This window comes from Lemur catta, chromosome X (genome assembly GCF_020740605.2).
Source record: "Lemur catta isolate mLemCat1 chromosome X, mLemCat1.pri, whole genome shotgun sequence".
Taxonomy (NCBI): Eukaryota; Metazoa; Chordata; class Mammalia; order Primates; family Lemuridae; genus Lemur; species Lemur catta.
Window position 1 is genome coordinate 24,121,233 of NC_059155.1, and position 7,842 is coordinate 24,129,074.

General features: G+C 43.5%; 1 pseudogene; it reads right to left on the bottom strand.

Moving 5' to 3' along the window:
* Positions 1-231: 231 nt before the first annotated feature.
* On the bottom strand, positions 232-1,351 carry LOC123628140 (annotated as a pseudogene).
* Between the last annotated feature and the right edge of the window lie 6,491 nt (positions 1,352-7,842).

Sequence of the window (7,842 nt, forward strand, 5' to 3'; positions counted from 1 at the left end):
GAGGAGGGGGATGGCTAAGTTTGGCCATCCCCACCCTCCCCAGCTAGGGGAATGAAAATGTTACGTTTATTGCCCAGTGGGAATCAAAGTGGGCTGAAGCTTGTTTTGTACTGAATTCTCTAAAAGGTTTCTTCTAGAAACAGATAACTCAGACTCTTCCTCTCACTTCAGCAAAGAAGTTATTTTTAAAAGCACTTGGGAAGCTCCTCCTCCACCCCTCAGGTGGAAGGCTCAGAGAAGGGATCCATCAGTACAGCCACCTTCTAGGCCATAATGGAATTCCTGAAGGTTGGAGACCCCATAGAAGTGGACAAAGGCTGCTGCCACCACTAGGACACGGAAAATGTGATGAGATTGGAATCATATGTCAAATTTTCCAAGAAAGAAGCACTTAGGAATTCAAGCAGCATAAACGCCAGCTCCAGTGATGCACATCACAGCCGTGAGCAAGAACCAGCCCACCTGGCCCATCATGGTGGCCTTCACAGCAAATAGCAAAGTGCATGGTGGGCACAACACCACTCAAGCCAAGTGCCAGGAACACTCCCGCTCTTGTCTGCCAGTGCTTAGGAGTGACAAACTGGTCCCACTGTACCACAGTGATGGCAGAAATCCCCAGGACACAGATGATGCAGAGGTTGATGAGCCGTGGCTGTGGGGAGCAGTAGAAGGAGGACTAGAACCAGGGAACAAAGCTCCCCATAATCAGTCAAGTGATCCCTGAATAGTCCAGTTGGGAAAAGTCAGAGAGACTTTCTCTGAATGACAATAGACAGTGTGGAAGAGCCAGGGGAAGCTGAGGCAGAGCACTGCACCCAAAAAGAACATCCCCAAAACCACCTTCTCCCATAGAGGGGCCATGAAGTACATGTTTGGTCGAAGTATGGCCAAGATTCCCAAAAAGAGAAACAGCACAAAATCGAGCAGATGGGTCCAGATGTTGCCGGCTTCTGTATAGATGCAGAAGATGCTCGTGAAGCAAGCCGGAAAGGAGGGAATGGGTGGTCTATGGCCATATAGCGGGTGGGCATTGTCCTTCAGCCAGTCAGGGAGTACCTCGTACTGGATGACTCTCCAGCATCCCTCCCAGATCGTGTACACAGACTCCTCCATCTTCTCTCCACGGCTTAGTGGGCTTGCAGAGGAAGTGTCAGTACCCGCACCTCCTCCTCCTCTTCCTGGGGCACTGGGCATGTTTGCTCTTCTTCAGCTTTGCTTGCGTTGGTGATTACTCGTTTGCCCTTCTCTTCTAGCAGGGGTCCCAGTTCAGCCAGTTCCGATGTATCAGTTTCCCTATTACTGACAGGAGCCCCATTGCCCTGTGCCCCCACAGATCTTTGTGGGAAGACATGTGGCTGGTACCTCGAGGCCCTGCGGCTTCAGGTTGGGGAAAAGTGGGATCTCTTAGCCCCAGGGTGCAGAGATCTCCCTGTGATGGTAGACAGGCCATGACGATAGGCGCTGTAAGGGGCCACTGTCCTCACACCCCTCACTACATCCTGCGGCGGAAGGGGCACACTACCGCATGCCTCACCTCCACAGCTGCATCACCTCCTCGAGGGCTTTCTCGTACATTAAATCAATATTTATTTAGCACCTACTATATACAAGACACTGTGCTGGAGTAGCCCCCTGGGCACTCTGAGAGATAGCCTTCTAACCATACTGGCAACCGGGGTCTGCTCCAGCTTAGACCAGGCCTGTAGCCATACAACCTCTCAACACATTATAAATGCCTTCTCAGCCAAGACCCTAAACTCATACTATGTCTTCAAAAGAAGACAGCTTACACCAAGGATGGGGCAGGGTCTGTACCCATGTGCATACCAGGGTTTAGCACACTAGGCACTAGCCCTAGACCAAAACAGAGCCTAAATCTGTATCCATTATTCAGCAAATTATGAGGCACCCTTTCCCAAGCACTTGGTTTATACATGTGTCAATACAAAACACAACTTAGCCCCATACCAACATTAAGTACAGTTGGAAGGGTCCCTCAGACTATGGCCTTAACCTTATCTCTGCCCCTGTAAGTCATGATACAAATCTCATTCATGTAAGTGCCCAAGCAAGAACCAACAACTCAATTCTCCCCATCTTAAGTTTTTGCTTACATCTATATTTTGTTTTCATTGATAGATAATATTCCACTGGATGAATATGGCATGATTTATTTAACTGTTCTACTCTTGAGAGACAGTTTCTACAAACATATACATGTCCAGGGATACATAGAATGTATTTTTGTTGGATATATACCTAAAAGTGAAAGTGCTCAGTCATGAAATATGTGTATCTTCAAGTCTAGTTAATGACACCAAACAATTTTCTCAAGTGGTTGCAAAAATACAGTCTCACTGTTGCTCCATGTTCTTGTCAGCCATTATTAGTGTCAGACTTTTAATTTTCACCAATCAAATGGGTATGTAATAGTAGTGCATTGTGGTTTAAATTTGCATTTTCCTGATTGCTAATGAGGTTAAGCAGCTTTTCATATGTTTACCTATTCAGATTACAATTTTGTGGGCTGGGTGTTCAAGACTCTAGATTATTTTTCTGTATTGCTGTCTCTTCTTTCTTATTGACTTGTAGAAGTTCTTTTTTTTTCTTTCCTCACCCCACCCTGCACTCACACCTCCCCTGTAGGAGTTATTAATTCATTTTGGAAAATAGCATTTTTTTCTACTACATTTATTACAGACATCTCCTCCCACTCTGTGACTTGTCTTTTCCCCTTATGGTATTTTCCTATAAAGAGAATTTCTTCATTTTAATGCACTCAGATTCATCAATCCTTTCTTTTATGGTTAATGATTTTTTTAGAGACAGGGTGTTGCCCAGGCTGGTCTCAAACTCCTGATCTCAAGTGGACCTCCTCCCTTGGCCTCCCCAGTAGCTGGGACTACTGGTGCAGGCCACTGCACTCAGCTTTTATGGTAAGTGCTTTATCTGTCCTTTAAAAGAAACATTTCTTTCCTCTTAAATTTTCCCTTTATCACCTCATAGAACTTTTATTGTTTAGTCTTTTGCATGTATATCTTTAATCCACCTGACATTGATTTTGTATATGGTGTGAGGTAGGGGTCCAATTTCATCTTTTTTTTCTGATATAGATAGACAACTCATACCAGCATCATTTGTTGAAAGGACCATCCTTTCCTCACTACTCTGCAGTGCCATCTTTGTTATGCAATATATATACACACAGAAGTCTGTTTCTGGGCTCTCTATTCTGCTCCACTGGCTTATTTATCTTTCCTTGCATTAATATCACACTGTATTAATCAATAGCTTTACAATAACTGTTTTTTTTTTTTTTGAGACAGAGTCTCACTCTGTTGCCTGGGCTAGAGTGCTGTGGCATCAACCTAGCTCACAGCAACCTCAAACTCCTGACCTCAAGCAATCCTCCTGCCTCAGCCTCCTGAGTAGCTGGGACTACAGGCATGTGCCACCATGCCTGGCTAATTTTTTCTATGTATTTTTAGTTATCCAGCTAATTTCTTTCTACTTTTAGTAGAGATGGGGTCTCGCTCTTGCTCAGGCTGGTCTTGAACTCCTGACCTCAGGTGATCCACCCACCTTGGCCTCCCAGAGTGCTAGGATTACAGGCATGAGCCACTGCGCCTGGCCTAAGTCTTATATTTTTATCTATAGAGTATGTAAACTTTTCCTGTCATATGTTCCAAGGTTATTCCAACATTTTATTATGAAATTTTTTAAACATACAGAAAAGATTATAAAAATTACTGTGAACACTCATGTACCCACCATCTAGACTTTACCATGAACATTTTACTATACTGTACTTCCTATTTCATGTATCTATCCATCTATCTATCCATCTCTCCATCCTTCTAATCCATGTTATTTTTTATGGATTTCAAAGTAAATTGCAAATGTAAATACACTTACCCATACATTTTTCAACATGCTATTTGAAGGTTTTTCTTTCTTTTTTTAGAGACATGGTTTCATTCTGTTACCCAGGCTGCAGTGCAGTGGTGTGATCACAGTTCATTGCAGCCTCAAACACCTAAGCTCAAGCAATTCTCCTTCCTCAGCCTCCTGAGTAGCTGGGACCACAAGCACATGCCACTGTGCAAGCTAATTTTTAAAAAAATTTGTAGACACTCTGGGAGGCTGAGGCGGGTGGATCATTTGAGCTCAGGAGTTCGAGATCAGCCTGAACAAGAGCGAGATCCCGTCTCTACTAAAAATAGAAAGAAATTAGCTGGACAACTAAAAATATATAGAAATAATTAGCCAGGCATGGTGGCACATGCCTATAGTCCCAGCTACTAGGGAGGCTGAGGCAGAAGGATTGCTTGAGCCCAGGAGTTTGAGGTTGCTGTGAGCTAGGCTGATGCCACAGCACTCTAGCCTGGGCAACAAAGTGAGACTCTGTCTCAAAAAAAAAAAGTTTTTCGGCCAGGCGCAGTGGCTCACGCCTGTAATCCTAGCCCTCTGGGAGGGCGAGGCAGGTGGATCGCTCGAGGTCAGGAGTTCGAGACCAGCCTGAGCAAGACCCCGTCTCTACTAAAAATAGAAAGGAAATTATCTGGACAAGTAAAAATATATAGAGAAAAAATTAGCCAGGCATAGTGGCGCATGCCTGTAGTCCCAGCTACTCGGGAGGCTGAGGCAGTAGGATTGCTTATGCCCAGGAGTTTGAGGTTGCTGTGAGCTAGGCTGATGTCACGGGACTCACTCTAGCCTGGGCAACAAAGTGAGACTCTGTCTCAAAATAAAAAAAGTTTTTCATAGAGATGGGGTCTTGCTATGCTGCCCGGGCTGATCTTGAACTCCTGGCCTCAAGCAATCCTCCCACCTCAGCCCTTATGCTACTAGCATATGATATCTTCTTTTTAAGTTTCATTTTTCTACCTGCTTACTCCTATTACGTGGAAATAAAATTGAATATTGTATATAAATCTATCCGGCATCCTTGTTGAATAATGTCATTAATTCTAATCATTGATCTATATATACTTTTGGAATGCTTACATACACAGTCATATCATATGCAAATAAAAATTATGGTTTATCCTCTCAAAACCTTGTATTATTTTTCCTCTTACTGAACTGCATAGGACCTCCACTACAATGCTGAAGAAAAATGATGATGATAGTGAACATCTTTGTCATGTTCATATTCTCAAAGGAAAAGCTTTCAACTGTTCACCATTAAATATAATAATGGCTGTAAATTTTTTGAAGATCTGTATTAAATTAAGGACATTCTTTTATATCCCTATGTTGCTTATTAGTTTTTATCATGAATGGATATTGAATTTTATAACATTTTTTCTGCATCTTCTGAGATTACTATATGATTTTCTCATTTAATATATTGAGATGGCCAATTAAAATAATTGATTCTCCAATGTTAAAATGTCCTTGCATTCCTGGGAATAAACCCAACTTATTCAAGATATATTATCCTTTCAAGTATTGCTGGACTTGGCTTGCTAAGATTTGGCTTAGGATTTTTGCATCTATGTAAATGAGATCAGCATGTCATTTGCCTTTCTCAAACTTCCTTCTTGGGTTCTGGTATCAAGACTATAGGAGCCGGGCTGGGCGCGGTGGCTCACGCCTGTAATCCTAGCACTCTGGGAGGCCGAGGCGGGTGGATCGCTCGAGGTCAGGAGTTCGAGACCAGCCTGAGGAAGAGTGAGACCCCCGTCTCTACTAAAAATAGAAAGAAATTATCTGGACAACTAAAAATATATATAGAAAAAGTTAGCCGGGCATGGTGGCGCATGCCTGTAGTGCCAGCTACTCGGGAGGCTGAGGCAGTAGGATCGCTTAAGCCCAGGAGTTTGAGGTTGCTGTGAGCTAGGCTGACACCACGGCACTCACTCTAGCCCGGGCAACAGAGCGAGACTCTGTCTCAAAAAAAAAAGACAAAAAAAAAAAAGACTATAGGAGCCTCATAAAATGAATTGGGGAATATCCTATCTAGTTCTAGTCTCTGGAAGAGACTGGAACTATTTCTTCTTTAGTTTAGTAGAACTCAACTGTAAAGACGTCTAGGTCTGGAGCTTTAATTTTATTTGAGTTTTCCATTATTTTTTGTGTCAATTTTGATAAGTTGTGTTTTCAGAAAATTTATCAATTTTATTTAAATGTTAAAATGTATGACATAAAGTTGGTCATAATATCCTCTTATTATCTAATTATCTCCTGGATTTTTTTTTCTTAGATACAGGGTCTGTCTCTGTTACCCAGGCTGGAGTGCAGTGATCTGATTGATCATAGCTCACAGCTCACTGTAACCTTGAACTCCTGGGTTCAAGTGATCCTCCTGCCTCAGCCTACCAAGTAGCTGAAACTATAGGTGCATGCCACCACATCTGGCTACTTTTTTAATTTTTTGTAGAGACAGGTCTCCATATGTTGCCCAGGCTGGTACTGAACTCCTGGCCTCAAGCAATCCTCCTACCTAGGCTTCCCAAAGCGCTGCAATTACAAGCATGAGCCATCACGACCAGCCTATCTCCTGGATCTTGAGCCAATAAATTGCTCACTACAGTAGTAGATAATTGAAATAATTGATGGTTTTAAACATATCTTTTCAAATGCTTTGTCCGTATTTTTTACTTATCTTTAGAAAGAGGTTTGGTCTGAATTACCTGGTCTGCCTTTATCTGATCTAGACCTTAAGCAGTTCTTGACTTAAGGTTCCCAGTGAGTGTTTCAAAGCTGTACAAAGTCAGGTTGCTGCAAAGCTTGGGAGTGGTGCCTTGGGCACTCATTTCCTAATTCAGAGCTTCCCACTCTTTTTCTTATCATGGTGCTCATAGAAATGGATCTTTTTGGGGTGGGAGCATACTTTGGTAAATTGACAGCCAGCTCATGGCCAGAGATGATCAGCCTGGTGACTCTGCCATACTAGGCCCTGCAGGGCAGTACCAAGGTCTGAGGAGGTCAATGCCTCAGGAACTCTATAATGCAGAGGGCACCTATGTGCAGTGGCACACCATTTGGGAAACTCTTCCCTAACTCTCTCCTTCTTTCCCCTCCTGAGTTCATAGTTCTCCCCTTTGAGGCTATTCCCCATTCAGGAGTCATTCCCTCTTACCCACACTCATACTCCTAGGATGTATGCCTTCTCTCCACAGGATAATGGGGTCCTCACTCTCCCAAGCCTTTCTTGAGTCCTGCAAAATCAACCATTCTGGCTTTTGGTGGTTATCAATGGATTTCTCCCATGCCAGACTTCTCCTGGTAATGTAGGGTGAGAGGAGTGACTTTTGTCCCATTGATGAAACTAGAGACACTGTGTGCTTACCCTGTTTCAAAGCTGTTTTTTTTTTTCTCTGAAAGCACCTAAAAATCAGACACAGAGCTTTTGGAGCACAGCAGCCTTAAGCATACTAACAGGGTATCTCTCAAGTGAGGGTCTATATCTATAAGCATCTATACCTATAGCAGCAAATGCTTATAACAGAGCTCACAATCACACACACACACACATCACACAGTGAGCTAGGGGACAGACCCCACTCAGACCTGAGCCCATGCAAACAGAATGACTTAAAACACAAAGAAACTCCACATGCCCAGGCTAAACCCTATACTCACCCCACGGCTCTGCAAATAGGGGTGATTCATGGTCTACATCAGGGCCAATACAGGTGTACCATCAGGAGACAGTGTCCCACTCAGGCTGGGTCTATGCCTCTATATATGCCAAGCAGATCATGGGAAGGCCAGGCATGGGGCCTAAACTCACACCCCGCTGTAACATAGCAAACTATCTGATGGCCTGCGCTGAGAATGAAGCCCGTGCACAATACAAATGCAGCCACTGCTCCAGAGGAAACACTCACAGGC